General features: G+C 45.4%; 1 long non-coding RNA gene across 2 annotated transcripts in view; it reads left to right on the forward strand.

Annotated features, from left to right (window-relative positions):
• The first annotated feature begins 10117 nt into the window (after positions 1-10117).
• LOC137768178 (uncharacterized) overlaps positions 10118-17752 on the forward strand; it is a 130626-nt gene continuing 122991 nt past the window's right edge. For both annotated transcript variants that reach the window (XR_011074721.1, XR_011074722.1), the window contains exon 1: positions 10118-10305. This is a non-coding gene — a long non-coding RNA (uncharacterized lncRNA). The remainder of the gene's footprint in view (positions 10306-17752) is intronic.

A 17752-nucleotide genomic window follows, 5' to 3' on the forward strand; every position in this document is an offset into this window, starting at 1 on the left:
ACACACACACACACACACCAGCGCCAGGGGCGAGGGCTGCAGCAAGAGCCAGGTGGCTTGCCTGGCAGACGCCGGGGCTGACTGAGCCCAGAGTTGCCTTCAGGACAGCAAAGTCATTGTGGTGTCTGGGCTGAGTGTCACTTGTTCCCTTCCCTGGAGCTAGCCCTAGTGAGGAGCAGGAGAGAGCTACCGTGGTGCGTGGGGATTGTGCAGGCAGGTGATGATCCAGGGGCCCACAGGTGACCCCATTCACATTCGTGACCCCCCGATTTCTGGACTGTCTAGATCTGGTAGCAAATCACTTTGATCCTCTCAAGCAAAATGGTAGTGTTTTTCCAAGATCATTCTTTTGGCCTTAATTAATTTTTATTGAGATATACTTGACATATAACATTGTGTAAGTTTGAGGTGTACAGCGTGTTGATTTGATACACGTCTCTGTTGCGAGATGATTACCACCATGGCTTGAGCAACCAAATTCATTGCATCACTTAATTATTCTTTTTTGTGGTGAGAACTTTTAAGATCCGTGACCATTTTTAAAGTTCTGCCATAGACACCTTGATTTTGTCCAACACCACTTCCTCGCCTTCTCTGAAATTATAGACGTACAATGCTAAAGCTTGCAGGATATTTAAAGTTGATTTCACTCTGTGGGTTTCCAAGCTGTGGAGGTGGTGCCAGGGTGAATGAGCTGCTGGAAAGGACACCCCTTTGCTTCAATCAGAAGTGCTTTTTTATCTGTTAGAGGAAGTTGCTTGAAAAAGAAAACTTGGCTACACCATTTGCAAAACACTGATCTTTCTAATATTAGGAATAGCTGTTGGGTGCTTACTTTGTTCCAGGCACTGTGCTAGGTGCTCTCATTGTATTCACTGATTTAATGCTTGAAGCAAACTATGAGGTCAATATAGAACAGCCCTCTCCAATGGAAATATAATTCGAGAAACAAATGTAATTCAAAATGTTCTAGCAGCCATGTCAAGAAAGTAAAAAGGAACAGGGAAATCAGTTGTAGTAATACATTTTATTTAACCCAATATATCTACAATATTATAATTTCTACATGTAATCAATACAACTTTGAGAAGATATTTTCTATTCCTTTTTCATACCAAGTCTTTGAAATCCAATGTGTATTTCACACATTTCAATTCAGACCAGCCGCACTTCAAGTAATGGCCGCATGTGGCCAGTGGCTACTGCATTGGGCAGCGCTGGGCTAGAAGGTAAGGGGGCAGGTTCTGCAGCCAGAGGACCACAGTAGGTTTTTTTTTTTTTTTTTTTTAAAGACAGTAGTCTTCTTTTCTTTTTTAAATTTATTTATTTATTTATTTATTGCCTGTGTTGGGTCTTCGTTTCTGTACGAGGGCTTTCTCTAGTTGCGGCAAGCGGGGGCCACTCTTCATCGCGGTGCGCGGGCCTCTCACTATCGCGGCCTCTCTTGTTGCAGAGCACAGGCTCCAGACGCTAAGGCTCAGTAGTTGTGGCTCACGGGCCCAGTTGCTCCGTGGCATGTGGGATCTTCCCAGACCAGGGCTCGAACCCGTGTCCCCTGCATTGGCAGGTGGATTCTCAACCACTGCACCACCAGGGAAGCCCACCACAGTAGGTTTAATTAACGTCCATCACCTCACATAGTCACACATTTTTTTCCTCCTGTGTTGAGAACTTTTAAGATCTACTCTTTTAGCAACTTTCAAATATACAATACAGTGTTATTAACTATAGTTACCATGATATACGTTACACCCCCGGAACTTATTTATCTTATAACTGGAGGTTTGTACCTTTTGACCACCTGCACCCATTTCTCCCCCCTCCCCCAGCTCTGGCAACCACCAATCTGTTTTCTGTTTCTGTGAGTTTGGTTTTTTAAGATTCCATGTATAGGGACTTCCCTGGTGGCACAGTGGTTAAGAATCCACCTGCCAATGCAGAGGACACGGGTTCCAGCCCTGGTCTGGGAAGATCCCACATGCCGCGGAGCAACTAAGCCCGTGCGCCACAACTACCGAGCCTGTGCTCTAGAGCCTGCGAGCCACAACTACTGAGCCCACGTGCCACGACTACTGAAGCCCGTGTGCCTAGAGCCCGTGCTCCACAACAAGAGAAGCCACCGCAATGAGAAGCCTGCGCACTGCAGTGAAGACCCAACGCAGCCAAAAATAAATAAATTAAAAAAAAAAAGATTCCATGTATAAGTGAGATCATATAGTATTTGGCTTTCTTTGACTTATTTCACTTAGCATAATGCCCTCAAGGTCCATCCATGTTGTTGTAAATGGCATAATTTCCTTCTTTTTTACGGGTGAATAATAGTCCACTGTATTTTTACATACCACATTTTCTTTATCCATTTGTTGATGGACACTTAGGTTGTTTCCAGGTTTTGGTTATTGTAAATAATGCTGCAATGAGCATGGGGGTGCAGATATCTTTTTGAGATAGTGATTTCATTTCTTTGGATATATCCCCAGAAGTGGGATTGCTGGATCATATGCAAGTTCTATTTTTAATTTTTTGAGGAACCTCCATGTTGTTTTCCATAGTGGCTACACCAATTTGTATTCCTACTAACAGCGCTTAAGGCTGCCCTTTTCTTGGCATCCTCACCAATACTTGTTATCACTTGTCTCTTTGATGATGGCCGTTGTTGACAGGTGTGAAGTGATATCTCGTGGTTTTGATTTGCATTTCCCTGATGATTAGTGGTGTTGAGCATCTTTTCATGTAACTGTTAGTCATTTGTACTTCTTCTTTGGAAAAAACGTTTATTCAGTTCCTCTGCCCATTTTAAAATCAGTTTGGTGTTTTGCTATTGAGTTGTATGGATTCTTTATATGTTGTGGATATTAACCGCTTGTCAGATACATTATTTGCAAATACCTTCTCCCATTCCATAGGTTGCCTTTTCATTTTGTTGATGGTTTCCTTTGCTGTTCAGTGTACTTCCTTTTTAAATCTGCAGAGCTTGCCCAAAGGACCTGGCACAGGACTGGGTGCTTTGCAGTTGCCCCTTGAATGTTTGTTGATTGATGCTGAAGCTGAGAAAGCTTCCACTCCCCCTGTTCTCTTGCCAGGAGAACTCCCATGAGCGAGGAGGTTGCTGGGGAGGGAAGATGGACATGACTGGCCTGGCCACTGGTCCTGGAAACCAGAACCAGAAAGCACAGTCTTGACCTCCAGTCCTGGACTTTCTCACCTTCAGATGCAATCATCAAACTGTCACCTACTAATTACTAAGCTAGGATGAGGATTAGCTTTTGGATCTGGGCTGGGAACAAATGTGTTTGCTACTCATTTCATTTGATAAGGCAGGCCCTCTCTCCCACCACTTCACCCCAGCAGCAGGAGGCGAACCTGTACAGTTTCTCTAGGAGCCTGATGGAAGTCTTGGGAAACCTTGGCCTAACACACTGATTTTTTTTTTTTTCTCCATGTTTTTCTTGGTCTTGCTGCAATTCCATGCACGCTGGTTAAGACTGGCAAGTGAATGCAAGCACTGCCTTTTCTAACAGCACAGTAAACCCACAACAGTGGAGTTTCCCACAGCTACTGATCATGTGTAAAATACTTTTTTGGGGGGAGGGATGTTCTACTTAAGGCAACAGTTGTCAAGTCCATTTTCACCTCTGAACTCCCACTGCACCTACCTGTGTATCTCTTGTCAGCACCGTTTTCCAGCTTAGTGAGATCTACCGTTTACTGAGTTCTGACCATGCACCTTATTTCATTCAATGTTCACAGCAAATCTGTTCAGTGGATGCTGTAATAGAGTCCATTTTACAGAAAACTGAAGCTTAGAAAGGATAAAGAACGAGGTCACACAACTACTGTATGGTAGAAACTTCCATATACTGCCTATTAGGGACTGAGATGAAACAAATACCAATAAAGCAGCTTCTATAGGTTGGAAGAATGATCAGTAGAGGGAGAGCTGAGCGGGGACCCATGTAATAGTGATAGTTGTGTGTGAGTGGGGGGGGGAATTCTGTTCATTTTGAGGGCATCTGACTTTAGCACAGAAGTGGCCCAGTCAACCCCCATTTGATTGTCATTCCACTCATTCATTCGTCTACTTTTGGAGCAATAGGTATAGGAAACCAAATAAGATATGGTTCCTGCCATCAAGAATCTTCATTCTACTGCGGGAAATAGCTCCACAGAGATTTAGAGCACGTGATATTAGATTTAATGGAGGATCCTATGGTGGGAAATGAGAGAGGAGGGGGGTCAGGGAAGGCTTCTTGGAGGGGTTGACACCTGAATCAAGATTTTAGGCATGAGCTGGATTTAACTAGATTGTGGGAGAGGGTACAGTGAAAGGTGGGACAACCTGAAAAATGGCACAGAAGGGGAGAGATGACTTGATGTGTACGAGGAGCTAAAGGGGTTTGGCCTTGTTGGAAGATCAGGGATGGGCAGTGGGAGACAGGCTGGCGGGAAGGCAGGGCCCGGTCACACCTGGACTATACCCTCCTGGGAGGAAGTGGTCAGGGAGGGTCGCCCACAGGGGAGCGAGGTGGTTGGCTTTCTGGTGGCTGTGCTGTTGAGGGTGGATTTGCCAAGGTAGAGACCAGTCAAGGAAGGAGCGGATGCAAAGTTTAGGGAGAGATGTAAGGACCTGAAACAGGGCAGGAGCTAGTGGTGAAGGAGAGGAAAGCATGGGTTTGAGAAAGATTGAGGAGGTAAAATCAGACACACACAATGATTTCGCAGAGGAGGAGCTGAGCGAGGGAGAGGGGGAGCAGATGAGACATGCTGGGGTGTCCCCAGTGAGTCTGGGAACACAGAGCGGGAGGCGCTGCTTTCACGGACATGGTGATTTCGGTGTTGGGTGTGTTGAGGCTGACTTGTGCGCTGGCCGTCTCTGTCCCTGGGTTTCCAGGGCGCTTGCTCCCTGCCATGCCCTCTGCGACGTGCTGCTGCTCTTTACCTGTAGACCTGGGGACGGCCTCTTGCTCTCTGATTTGGGTGCTCTCTTCTGCACCAGAGTTCTCTGCTGGGGTCTGCAGCTGTGAGGACAGGAGACAGTGTAAATTCTTCCTGGAGAGAAGAGTCACCTGTGGATGGATTAGGATATGAACGAAGGTAGATCTGCCTTTGGGGGGAAATAGGGATACTGGCTTCCTTCTTCTGGGTCTTCTCCCTTAGCCGGGGGCGGGGGTACCTTAAGATCCCCTCTTTATCTGGTTGACTCCATTCATCCTCCACATTCTGGCTCCGGTGTCCTCTCCCTGGGAAGCCCTCCCTGACTAGAGTGACTCCCCGAATAAGCATGTTCAGGGCTCTGTGAACCTCTCCTTTGTATCGCATCCCAGTTGCAATTTTACTTTGTGATATTTTGATTCAGCCAATGAAATGGCAGACGGTAAGCCCTATGAAGGCAGGGACTGTGCTAATGTTTGCTCACCACTGTATTCCCAGTAACTTACAAGGTGCTCCCAGAGCACTTACAAGGTGCTCTAGGGCAGCCAGGCAATAGGGGTCTCAGTCAAGGTCCTGGCAGGAAACAGGTGGCACTTTCTAAAAAGGAATTGAAAAGACTCTAATGAAGGGACTATTTATTAAGGAGTGAAAGGATTAAGGGAGCAGTCCAGGGACTAGCCATGGTGGGAGGCTGTTACCACTTGTTAGGGATTGAAGTATGTCCTCCAAGGAGATATATATATATTTCTTTTTTTTTTTTTTGGGCTGCGTCGAGTTGTTGAGGCATGCGGGATCTTTTGTTGCAGCGTGTGGTCTCTTCGTTGTGGTGCTCAGACTTCTCTCTAGTTGTGGCGTGCGGGTTTTTTCTCTCTCTAGTTGTGGCGCACGGGCTCCAGCGCACGTGGGCTCTGTAGTTTGTGGCACGCGGGCTCTCTCATTGAAGTGAGCGAGCTCAGTAGTTGTGGCACAAGGGCTTAGTTGCCCTGGGGCATGTGGGATCTTAGCTCCCCGACCAGGGATTGAACCCATGTCCCTGCATTGGAAGGCGGATTCTTTACCACTGAACCACCAGGGAAGTCCCTATATTTCTTAATTAATTAATTAATTTAGGCTGCACCGGGTCTTCGTCGCTGCACGTGGGATCATCGTTGTGGCATGTGGGATCTTTAGTTGCGGCATGCGGGCTTCTTAGTTCTGGCATGTGGGATCTAGTTCCCCGACCAGGGATCAAACCTGGGCCCCCTGGCATTGGCAGCATGGAGTCTTACCCACTGGACCACCAGGGAAGTCCCCAAGATGTTTTGAAGTCCTAACTCCGTTTTTGTGAATGTGATCTTATTTGGAAATAGGGTCTTTGCAGATGTATTCAAGGTAAGATGAGGTCATTAGGGTGGGTCCTCATGCAATCTGACTGGTGTCATTATAAGAGGAGACATAGGCAGAGACACACAGGGAGAAGACAGCTGTGTGGTGATGGAGACAGGGATTGGAGTGATGCACCTATAAGCCAGGGAACACCAAAGATTGTTGGCAATCACCAGAAGCTAGAAGAGGCAAGGAAGTTTCCCCTACATGTTTCAGAGGGAGCATGGGCTTACTAACACCTTGATTTCAGACCTCTAGCTTCCAGGACTGTGAAGCGATACATTTCTGTTGTTTTCAGCCACCTAGTTTGTGGTACTTTGTTACCGCAGCTCTAGAAAATTCATACACCACTTCTGGGCCTGAAGGGACGAGGGGAAGAAATGAACCATTTGCAATGATCTGCAGCAGAGGGGCCACCTGCCAGGAGCTATGGCCCAGGTAGAAGAATGCAACTACTGCAAACCCTGGCCGATCAGGGAGGGAACAGGGGAATAAAGGCATTGACCTCTCACCTCTCCCACTTTCTAATTTCCATCTCCTGCTCCCCTCAGCCTAACCCATCTGGCAGCCAGAGGGCAAGGGAGCTTGATGATGTGGTCTGTAGAAGTCAGCCTCCTAGACACAGAGCAGAGAGGCTGGGGAGAGTGATCTGGAGGGCAGGGAGAGTAGGTCTCATAGAGGAAGTAAATAAAATATTGAATGAATGAATGAATGAGTGAATGAATGAGTGGGAGCATGATGGAGACAGAACTGCAAGTTAATTCGCATTTCTAGTTTGGGAGCAGATGACTTTGTGGCACTGCCCAGTCTCCATCACTAGGCGAGAAGAGAGGAGTCATAGGATTTTCACAGTTAGGACTTTTTGGGTCGAGCTTGCAGCCCTGCCCTCTGGCTCAGCACCCAGCTTTTGAGTCTTGAGAAGCCTCCCTCTTTGTTTGTTCAGTCAGCAACTTTAGGCTGGATTCTATTTTAAGGCTCTAAGTGAGGTAATTTGGTACAACAACAGAAACATAGCTGTAATTATGAAGTGCCAGCCTCCGAAGCAGAAATGTCGTCGGCCCTCAAAGGTTGCCAACGTGATTGGCTCAGTCGTACATGCAGGCTTGTGCCAGGCAGGCCAGGCCGTCCCCCTGAAACGTGCACTGAGCAAAAGGAACACTGGGGTAATTCAGCTCCTGTGTTGACCTGGGCCCTCAATAGCCAGGTGCTGCCAGCTCTGCCAGCTGGAGCAGTGATACAGGGGAGTCAAGGTAGCCCACCGACTGATGGGCCAATTGAACAAAATGGGCCAGACCTCTCCTCTGGCGGAAATACTGTCAAGACCAGGCTGTACTGGCACAGCCTCTGAAGCTGGGTTTACGTGTCACTAAAACATCTGCAGTGTGATCAGGTCAGCTACTTGGCTTTGTGTAGACCCGATGACTGCCTCGTCTCCATTCTCCATCAGGTGGCTTGACTTGCCCAGCCCAGGATCTTTTTCTTTCTCAGATTAAAAATAACCAATTATACCCTTTGCTTCTAGGGTTTTTTGTTTGTTTGTTTTTGAGGGAGGTTGCTAAAACAGGGACATGGCACGAGTAGAGATTTGGATGGAACAAGTTCTCGGTGTTCCCCATCCATTGCTCAGGTTTTCTGACTATGCTAAGAATGCTGTGAATTCCTCTCAGAATTATCCCAGATGACAAGCATTCACTGGTGTCCACCATGTTCAAGCCACTCTGGGGAAAACATAAGCAGTGGCTCTGCCCTCTGAGAGATTACTACTTTTTCCTTTTTTAGCAAATGGAACTGCCAAACAGTTTCTGTAGAAGCTGAACCGGAAGGGCACCTCAGGGCAGATGTCGAGACTCCTCATTTACTAAACAGATATAAGGCAGGCAGGAGACCTTGAGAGGAGAGGCAAAATGAGTTCTTTGAGAAGCCTCTTTTGGTGTGAAATGCTCTGGGGAGAAGGTGGTCTAATTTGCACAAGGAGTCCCAGGGTATTCAGGGAGGGAAGGACTGGATATTAACTTTATTAGTCAGGATTTGCAAGGTTACGCTGCTTTAACAAATAGCCCCAAACTTTCAGTGGCTCACAACAACAATAATACAGGTTTGTTTCTCACTCATGCGACGTATGCATCCTGAGCTGGCCATGGCTTTACTCCATGTTGTCTTTGTCCTGGGATCCTGGATAGTGCAGCAGCTTCTATATGAAGCACTGTTTGGTCTTCATAGCAGAGGGAAAAAGATTCATGTAAACCACACTCTGGTTCTTACAGTTTCTGCTCCAAAGTGACACACGTCCCATATTTCAATTCCTCCCACATTTATCAATAAATGGCTAAAACAAGTCAGGGGGCAACTCCTGAGTTCAGCAGGGCAGGGATGTATAATTCTGCCATAGGATGGAAAAATGGAATATGTGGTGAACATTAATACAATCTGCCATATATATTTGCACCTTCCTCCTGAGGTTCATAATTAGGGAGATGGGGGTATAGCTCAGGGGCAGAGCATGTGACTGCAGAATTAGGGAGATCGATTATTGTTGGCATCAGGCAGCTCTCATCATGGCCAGTTGCAGAGATGGGCAAGTGGATTCCCAAAATGAAATTACCAGGAAGTTAGAGAGAGAGAGAGAGAGAGAGAAAAAAATCTGATGGGTCCACCTGAGTGAGGCTGGAGAGACGGGGGTAATGGTTCTGGGTCCATGAGGTGCTTGCTGGAACCCATCCTGACCCAGTTCTCCAGGGTTTGGCTCACCCTGAGAAACAGCTGAAGGAATCCTTGCGAGAGGAGCTCAGATTTTTGGTGTAGTTTTCTTTTTTCCCACAGTTTTATTGAGAAATAATTGTCATATATCCCTGTATAAGTTTAAGGTGTACAGCATGATTGTTTGACTTATATATATTGTGAAATGATCACCACAATAGGTTTAGTTAACATCATCCATCATCTCATATAGATACAATAAAAAAAAGAAAAAGAAAAAGAATTCTCCTTGTGGTGAGAACTCTTAGGATCTACTCTCTTACCAACTTTTCTATATATCATACAGCAGTGTTAACCATAGTCGTCATGTTGTACATTCCATCCCTCATACTTATTTTATAACTGATACTTTGTATCTTCTGACCACCTTCCTCCAACTCTCCCTCTCCCTGGTGTAGTTTCTTGACTGAGCATAGGCCAGAGGGTGGCTTCCAAGGGACACTTTGCTTATCCTGACTCTACACCCAGGGAGGTAAAACTTTTCTCCATCCACCAGCCTGCCACTGCTGTTGGCACAGCTAGAGAAGACTAAATAAGATTTGACCCCTTCCCAAGGCTTCTCATTTCCTTTGCATTTTCTCCCTCTATCCCCTACCTACATACTAATCAGAAGTCAGATATCTTTGGATATAAAGAGGCAAAGGAGTTGGGGTTTTGAAAAATACAGACTGGATTTCTAGCTACTACCAATTCTGGGACCTGGTTGAGGCTATTTGTACTACAAACTGTAAAGAGGGACATCTCAGTTACATAAAAATGTATAAATCACAATTCCTCCAAGAATTATGACCTAGAAGGCAAGACATATAATTTAGAAAAAAACTCACAGTCAAGGCAATATTTGCTAAGAACAACAGGTATTAAATGTGAGAGACAAATAAGCCTTAGTATGCTAATCCACTGAGATGTTGGGAATGTCTGTTATAGCTAGACTGTAACATGACTAATGTAGTGTGTGTGTATGTGTGTGTGTGTGTGTGTGTGTGTGTGTGTGTGTGTGTGTCTGGTGTGGGGAGGTGGGAATAGACGTCAGAGATCCAGAAGGAATTTCTCAGAATGGAAAGTTCTCTGGGGTGGTCATCTTGGCTGCTCCTTGACTAGATTCCATAGAAGGAGAAGATAGTGCTGAGACTTTATGGAAGAAGTGGTCGGTGTCTCTGCAAGTTAAAGCCCATCTTCTCCCCTAAACTCTCGCCTGGAAGGGATTCGATGAAGTGGATGTGAAAATACACTATGAAGCTGTAACTTACAGTAAGTGGCCCATCGGACCAGCCCGTCAGAGCCAGTGGGTGGCCGGGAAGCCAGGAGAAATAGCCGGGGAGGAGTCTAGTTTCCTGATCCCGGCAGGCTTCAGGAAGAGAGGCTAGTTATGCACGGAATTTCCTGCCTTCGAAGTCCTTCATGCCAATAACCACAGCTTAGCAAATTCACCTCCTGGCTACTTTTGGGAATTTTCAAAAAATACCTCAGAAGCTCTTTTAGGTCTGTCCTTAAAATCCAAACCCGGTTCAGGACTGGTTCATTTCTGAATCAGATTTTGGTAAGAAAAAAAAAAAACCCAAAACCTGACAATTAGTTTATTTCATCAGCTATCAAAATGGAAGAAACTCTTTTATCTTTTCTTCTTTATTTGGAAATTCTGGGGTGGGGGGAGAATTTGTTCTTGAAAGAACAAGAGGTGGGTGGAGGGCGGGGAGAGGTTAGAAAAATACCTTGGTTTCTGGATGGCGCCGTCAGAGCTAGGGCCGGCCAGGGGCTAGGATAAGGCTGATTGGGGTGGGATGAGGCTGTCGGCAGCCGATTATACACGGTATTGTCACTTTAAGAAAAGGGGGAGGCCAGTCAAGGGAAAGGAAGGAGGAGTCAAGTAACAGACAAGCACCACCCCTGCCTGTTTTGAGGATGAGAGACATGTGAGCTCAGGGGCCTGGACCCGATCATTAGGATCCCAGGGAACTGTTTTGCTTCCTATCTTAGAAAAGCAAAGTGGGTGGGAGGTGAGAGGTATGTGTCTTGATTTGAAGGAGCTGGGAAAACAGTGATGTATTAGGTCAGCTGGTGCAGATGAAGTATTCCTGGGGTACACGCGGGGTAATTTGAGGGACAAGCAGTGCTTAAAGGGGAGATGGGTGATCTGAAAGCTTGCGTAAAGGCTATTTAGTTGTGACATCTACACCTGGTTGTCCTTTTCCCTTTTCTTGTGAACCCCTAAAGAGTGGCGATCAGTAGAGAAATGGAACTAATTAGGAAGAGAAGAGGAGAGGTGTGGGAGAAAGGAGAGATCAAGGGCTGAGCTAGGAGGGATGAGAGAAGCCCAAGAGAGAATGAGATGGAATTTGTGTCTCCTCCCCCTGCCACCCCCCCCACCCCCCACACTGCCCTGTCACCTCCCACCACCCTTTCTGTGGTGTGTTCTGTCCCAGGAATGTGTGAGGAGGGGAGGACTTCGCTGGTCGGTACCCAGGCTGGATGTTAGTACAGTAATAATGATTCAGACCATTAGGAGTTTGCGTCTTTGTGGTTCAATCAATATTTGTTGAATAAACCTTAAGGCAAAGTGATTATTTCTTATGTGTATCATCCAAATGATTGTTCCCAATCTTCTTTTTTTTCTCTCTCTTTTTTTTTTTTTGCCCACCCTACGTGGCTTGCTGGATCTTAGTTCCCAACCAGGGATTAAACCCCAGGGCCACGGTAGTGAGAGCACCAAGTCCTAACCACTGGACGGCCAGAGAAATCCCCCCCCACCCAATCTTTTCTTTGTATGGGCAAGAAAGACCCTTTCTGTGGTTAAATGGCCGCCTGACTTTGTGCTGGATTTCAGTGTGCACTGCAGTTAGACTTACAAGGTGTAGTATGGACATGTTTAAAGCTAGTGTTGGACAAAATAAACAGCAGAAGGAAGAAGAATGAGTGGTGGGAATTCACTGAAGGGTCCAGCAGCTCCATCTGCCAGAAATGCTTTGGAGACCCAGTTCACATTCCCGCTGTGAGCCTTGCTCTTTCCCACATACCTCAAGGGAGAAGCTGCTGTAGTTTTCCATGGAGCACAGGAGAGCTGGCTGACGTAGACACCTACTTACATCTCACCATGGCAGCTGGCCCCTCTCCAGTGGGTAGAACAGGAGAGCATCTTTCCTTCATGAATAGATGTCATCTGGTGAAGAGAAATGGGTGTATTTCTTGTACTTGAATAAGACCTGTTGTCTTTGTTGGTGAACTCATAGGTGCAGGAGTCATATCTCTGTTTATGAGGAAACAACCACTCTGCTCTGCAATTCAGAGAAAACACTGTCACAACCCATGTGAAAGTAGGTGGTCCATAGCAGCTCTTAGAGAAGAGGCTGAGTTAGAGGACCTCAGGGCTGAAAGGACTGTCAAGGTCAGCTGGTACCTCTTCCTCTCTCATCATGCTGTGACCGATGGAGGGTGGCTCTCGTTCAAGTTCATTTGAATAGAGAATTAAAACAGGCACATGAGACTAATTAATTAAAAAAATCACATGAACATAGTAGCCCCAAACTGAAAACAGTGCAACTATCCATCAATAGGAGAATGGATAAACAAAATGTGGTATGTTCATACAATGGAATACTATCCAGAAATAAAAAGAACAAATTACTGATACATCATGGATGAACCTAAAAAACATTACCATATTGAGCAAAAGAATACGAGGTTGATAAGAGGTTCGAGAATAGGCAAACTATACTATGGTGACAGAAGAAAAAAAAAAAAAAGGCATTTACTTCTTGGGGTCAGGGTGGCTATTGACTGGAATCAGGCATGAAAGAACTTTCTGGAATGATGGAAGTGTTTTATATTTTTATCCAGATGCATGCTGCATGTGTGTGTGTGTGTGTGTGTGTGTGTGATTGAGCTGTATACTTAAGGTTTGTACATTTTACTGGATGTAAATTATACCAGAAAAAAAAAAAAAAACCCCAAACCAAAACCCAAACAATGAACAATACAGAATGGGAAATATGTGGTTCACTGACTAAGGAACATTTACTGTTAATAAGCTCAAGGAAGCAAACTGAATAGTAAGCAACACTAATAGAAGTCCCCTGACCTAGCAGTTTAAGTAACTTGGGCCTGTTACTTAATATCTCTGAATTTTAGTTTTTCTTTTAATAAAAAAAAAAAAAAAAAGGTTTCATTTGTTCCTTGCACACAGAACCTGCCACGTCAGATGGCACTGGTCTAGCAAGGGGAGGACACAGAGACTCCAATTGCAGACCTGATTGAATTCTGCCAGTACAGGGAGCCCAGTAACACAGAAATCAGAGTAGCTGCCAAAGACAGCCCTGCCCTGTCTCCCTTTCCTGCCTTTCTGGTTACAGCCAGCACTGCGGGAACTGTGAAAAGGCCTGCGTTTAGGGCTAGATGCGAGCCTCTCTCCTTCCTCCAAGGGGCTGGCTCCCCCTGTGCTCCAGAGCTGCTCTCAGGCTCCTCCAGCCCGACAGCCCTGAAAGGCTCTTTCTGTTTGGTGAATGAGTTTGAAGCCAGGGAGGGAGGGAGAGAGAGAGAGAGAGAGAATGAATCTGAGGGCACTTGACCCACACCCAGCCCCAGTGCCTAAAATATGTGGCTAAGAATCCAACTAACTACCCTGTAGGGAGACGAATGACAAAGGTCCTCCTTCAGGCAGTTCCAAAGCCCTATAAAGAGGTCCTGATGCCTCTCCTCCCCTCAGCAGCCCAGGCCGCTGAGCTGGCTCTAAGCATGGTCCCTCCTACCACTTCACTTCCTCAAAGCCCCCCAAAAGGGGGAAGAGTGGGGTGTATGGTTTGGACCTGGTCACCAGAGCAGCATCTGGGTAGTTTTCCATCTTGCTTCATTTACTCCATCCTTTCTTCTTGACACAGGGAGGCAGACAAGTTGTGTCTCTTGTTTGCTGATGGGAAAACTTAGGCTCTGAGATAAAGACCTCCTAATGGCAGTCCTCGGGCAGAGGTCACACTTGCCCTCCCCGATTTACCCTCAGGATCCACACAGGAAGCCAGCTTAGCTCCTTGACTTGGAGCAGAGTCAACAGACCTTGGTCAAGGCATTCTTCTCACAGGAGCAGAGTTCAGTGAAAGTACAAATACTGACCATGAGAGACCATAGATTCTTACGCAGGAAGGGATGTGGAGATCGGAGACTCCAGTGCCATTTTATAGATGAGGAAACTTAAGCGGTGGATTAACTTGCTTAGGGGTAAAAGCCAATCAATGGTTGAACCAGGAAAAGAACACAAGTGGCCGTGTGGACCCAAATTCCTCAGCCAACTGGATAGAACTGACCACAGCATATTTGTCCCACTAGACCAGGCTTCTCAAGCTCAGCGCTACTCACATTTTGGGCTGGATACTTCCTTGTTGGGGGGCACTGTTCTATGCATTGTAGGATGTTTAGCAGCATTCCTGGCTGCTACCCACTAGATGCCAGTAGCACCCCTTAACCCAGTTGTGACAACCAAAAATGCCCTCAGACATTGCCAAATATCTCCTGGGGGATGGAATAGTCTGTGGTTGAGAACCACTGCAATGCAGAGCCTGTGCTTTCAGTTCAACATGCAAAGATGCACCGTGATGCACTTACTCTTTGTAGAGCTGTTCAGGTATTAGTCTGTGAGTTTTTTGAGGGCACAGACAGGGTCCGATTCCCCTTTATGTTTCCTGTGTCTTGCACAGTATCTGGCAGGTGACAGATATGCAGTAAAGGGTTGTGAGTGAACAAATGAACCAACTCCCTGGGAGACACTGAAATTTAAACTTCCATTCCCTGGAAACCTGTATTATATTAAACATCAGCTGGGCAGTGGCTGGCGGAGGGGCAGGAGACTGACCGTCATGACCGTCTTTCGGAGGGAAGGGGGGTCTCCTCTTCATCTGCTTTGTCATCCACTGTCCTGGCTCCACATAGGCATCTTCTCCTTGAGCTCCTTTCCTCGTGCTCCAGGCTTAATTATGTGGCTTCTTTTCCTTCTTGCAAAACAATAGAAATAGACACTACACCAAAGAGATTTTTCTCACCAGGAGTAAAGCCAGTATTCTGGAATGTTAAGCCTGAGATTCTCATAGTCAGAAGCCAGAAGCCCCTAAATACTGCCATTAGCAGCCATGAAAGCCACGGGAGGATTTTTGTGATGGAGTCATAAAATTTTGGCATTGGGAAAAGTCATACGTAAAGTATAAAAGGAAACATTTCTACCACAAAATCCTATCTTACTGTTTTTCTTAATCCCAGAAAATTTCACAAATGTTGTCTTTGGGCAGGTGACTAGACTCTTGTGTGTCTGTTTTCCAAACAATTAAGTGCATGAGAAGATAGAGTTCTTTTTGGTAAGACGCCCCAAAAAAAGAAAAAAAAAAGATTTCAGAGGACCTTATATGTAAAGTTATAAAATATAAGTTCCAGTGAATTTTAAGATTCTGGATTCTTGAAATTCACTGGAACTTTATGGTTTACTTTGGGCAGAATAAAAATGGAAGGAACGGAGAGAAAACATAAGCTGTTAGTTACATGGATCTTATAGGGGAATTAATTAAAAAAAAAAAAGATGGACAGACCTTTCCAAAACCTTTACTGGCCAATTAATTCAAATGGACAAATTGACTTGAATGTAAATGGTGAAAGAGGACACAAACAGAAATAAGGACAGAAAGGGGAATAAAGAAATGGCAGTGAGAAGGAAGAATGATTTTGTTAGAAGAATGATTGGGTACTATTGGCCTAATGTGATTTGATTTTATTTATTTATTTATTTTTAAACTTTTTTTTAAAAAAATTTTTATTTATTTATTTATTTATTTTTGGCTGTGTTGGGTCTTCGTTTCTGTGCGAGGGCTTTCTCTAGCTGCGGCAAGTGGGGGCCACTCTTCATCGCGGTGCGCGGGCCTCTCACTATCGCGGCCTCTCTTGTTGAGGAGCACAGGCTCCAGACACGCAGGCTCAGTAGTTGTGGCTCACGGACCTAGTTGCTCCGTGGCATGTGGGAACTTTCCAGACCAGGGCTTGAACCCGTGTCCCCTGCATTGGCAGGCAGATTCTCAACCACTGCGCCACCAGGGAAGCCCAACGTAATGTGATTTTATAGGTGAGTTTTGCCAAGCTGCTGAAGTGCATCCAGGACCCTACCATAGACCCATCATGTCTGGCCTCACAGTGTTGGAATCTATATGATTGCTTTTCAGCCTAAATTTTAGTAGGTCACTATCAGGGATAATGACTGTTTTTTTAAAATTTTATTGAAGTATAGTTGATTTACAATGTTGTGTTTAATTTCTGCTGTACAGCAAAATGATTCAGTTTTTAAATATATATATATTATATATATATATGTATTTCTTTTCCATTATGGTTTATCATAGGATATTGAATATAGTTCCCTGTGCTATACAGTAAGACCTTATTGTTTATCCATCCTATATGCAATAGTTTGCATCTGCTAATCCCAAACTCCCAATCCTTCCCTCCCCCATCCGCCTCCCCCTTGGCAATTACAAGTCTGTTATCTATGTCTGTGAGTCTGTTTTTGTTTTGTAGGTATGATCATTTGTGTCATATTTTAGATTCCACATATAAGTGATATCATATGGTACTTGTCTTTCTCTTTCTGACTTGCTTTGCTTAGTATGATAATCTCTAGGTCCATCCATGTTGCTGCAAATGGCATTATTTCATTCTTTTTAATGACCGAGTAATATTCCATTGTATATATGTTCCACATCTTCTTTAAGGGATAATGATCGTTGCTTATTTTTGACCAGTTGCTCTTGGGGATGCAGGAGATAAACCCGTGAGATAGACCAGTGAGAGAGCCAGAAGGCTTGAGGTCCCAACTCAAAAGAGGACCTCTGAACAGGACCCATATCTGAGATGGGAGGGAGAGGCTGGGGAGGTGGAGAAGTGTCAGAGGTTTCAGGAAGAGCTGGGGAGCAATTTGTTCTCGGACTGCCACTGAGAGAGGAGTTGGGGCAGGAGCTGGCCCCCTGGGTGTCCTGGGACTTGAGCAGGTCTGGGCAGCACATCCGGGGGGGGGCGGCGGGGAGACAGGACTTTCCAGCCCACCAGGGGTGCAGACACTCACAGAATTTCGAACTGGAAAGGTCTTAGGAATCTAGTTGAAACCTCACAATTTTTAGATTGGGCCCAGGGAGATTGACATATGCAAGCAGGAGGCCTCCCTCAAAAATTTCACCATTTCCTCTAGAGAAATGGTCCCTGTTTTCTCTGAGAGCATAGAACATATTTATTGGTTTTTTAGATGACCTTAGGAAAGCAAGTCTGAAGCAGCCAGACATGAAATGTCTCCCAGTGAGATTTATCTCCGATGCTCCTCAATGCTGAACCTGGATGCATATCATTTTATATGCTTCTGGTGTGTACGCACATAAATCCTCATCTGCAGGTGACCGGTCCAGGACTGTGTGGTGACCAGAGCCAGCTGTGGGGGAGGGTACAGGAGATGCGGGTGGGGAGGGATGATGTGATCAGTTTGCCAGACTTAGCACACAAAAATCCAGGACGCCTAGTTAAATTTGAATTTTAGATGAAGAATGAATGATGGGTATTTTTTTTTAGTATAAGTATGTCCCCCGTATTGCATGGGATATACTTACATACTAAAAAAATTATTCTCTGTTTATTTGAAATTCAAATCTAACTAGGCTTCCTGTGTTTTATCTGGCATCCTTTCTTGGGACCC

Source organism: Eschrichtius robustus, chromosome 8, assembly GCF_028021215.1.
Source record: "Eschrichtius robustus isolate mEscRob2 chromosome 8, mEscRob2.pri, whole genome shotgun sequence".
NCBI lineage: Eukaryota > Metazoa > Chordata > Mammalia > Artiodactyla > Eschrichtiidae > Eschrichtius > Eschrichtius robustus.